A 1,541-nucleotide genomic window follows, 5' to 3' on the forward strand; every position below is an offset into this window, starting at 1 on the left:
TATATATATATGTTTATATGTTTATATATAAACTTATAAATGAGTTTATATATGTACACGCACACACACACAAGGACGTAAATCCCATCTCATTATTGGGGGGGGACCATAAACAGGGAAATTTTTTAAGAGCAAATTTGGAGGGGTCGGTAAAGTTGTAGTAAAATGTGGTTAAAAATTTTTTGTGTGTGTTCGAGCTGCACCATCAAAATGACTACTAAGTAGCAATGAATAACCAAAGTGTTTTTCTCAGTGAACAACCTGTTGAGACCCATAGAAGTCAAACTAAGATTCAAATGTTTAGATACGAGTTTAGTTCAGAATCATAGATCTAATCTCTGCTACACCTTTACAAAACCTTAAGGCTCTAAATAAAAACAAGTTTTAATGAGTAACCCCACTTAATAAAATTCTTCATAAATATTGATTTATTGCAGTGGTTCTCAATACAAATCACGTGTTATTTAAGTTGCTTTAAACTTTTATTTTTGATTGAGTTTTTTCATGTCCTGGATGGTTGAGAACCGATAAATATGTAGGAATTGAATATTTGGGAAGTATCATAACTTAAACTTAACGGTCAGCACCAGAGTTTTGTAGAAAAATATTCCGATTTTATTTTGTGGTTTTAAAAGCTCTATGTTGAAGATGGTAAGAAATAAAGGCATACCTTTTTTTTTCCTGCCAGCTGCAGTAGCCCCTCTGCTCTCTGCTCCCATAGAGCTATCGGCTAGTGCTAACGCTCAGCCGCTTCCGTTTCACACTCTTCTTATTAAAGTAAGAGTCAGAGAGCTAAATATAATTTAAATATTGGCTACCTTCGACAGAAAAAGGAGCTAAGTCTATGAAAGCAATGTAGCAGATTAACTAGTTTTGATTTCCAAGGCATAACATAGCAGTTTAGCATGAGTCAGCCAACGTAATAAAATAACTGTTTATTGTCAATGTGTTTCTTCCTATTGAGCAGTGAAAGTAAATAAAACGTGTTACATGTCTTTTGCTTTAAGTATTTACTTACTGGAGGGTTTGTTATTTGTGCTGCAGAGCCACAGCTAACAGCTAACAGCTAACAGCTAGCTCCTCACTTCAGCGACTCTGTGTCGTTCAGCAGCGCAGCTGTTGCTCGTCCTACACTTTGGACTGAACCATTGTTCTAGCAATAGTGAGGGGGACGGGGGGAACCTAAAAATGTATTCCTATTTTTTTTCTTAGATAAATGGCACATTTACTTTGTTCTTTATTTCTATTGCCTTTCTTATATTGATATTGTTTAAATACAAAGGTTTCTTTCATGATTTCTTTGGGGGGATGGGGGGACAATTCTAGACTTTTCCAAGATTGGGGGGGTCAGGATCCCGCCAACCCTCCCGGGATTTACGCCTATGTACACAGAAGGGTACAGAGGGGCATCAGCATTAATAGCAGAGGAACCAAACACCAACTCCTTGTAGACCACACAGTCGCCCGAGACTGCAAAACCCGACACACCACCCTGTGCACAACTTGGAGTGATTACAAGAAAGTCTATGACTCAATGACAC

The 1,541-nt window shown here is 37.6% G+C and overlaps 1 protein-coding gene across 1 annotated transcript in view; it reads right to left on the reverse strand.

Moving 5' to 3' along the window:
* The window catches only part of LOC103476613 (GDNF family receptor alpha-1-like), a 150,094-nt gene extending 149,019 nt beyond the window's left edge, over positions 1–1,075 (reverse strand). The window contains exon 1 of the mRNA XM_008429088.2: positions 1,019–1,075. The gene's annotated coding sequence lies outside the window, so the exon portion shown is untranslated. The remainder of the gene's footprint in view (positions 1–1,018) is intronic.
* Positions 1,076–1,541: the final 466 nt, after the last annotated feature.

This window comes from Poecilia reticulata, linkage group LG15, assembly GCF_000633615.1.
Source record: "Poecilia reticulata strain Guanapo linkage group LG15, Guppy_female_1.0+MT, whole genome shotgun sequence".
Taxonomy (NCBI): Eukaryota; Metazoa; Chordata; class Actinopteri; order Cyprinodontiformes; family Poeciliidae; genus Poecilia; species Poecilia reticulata.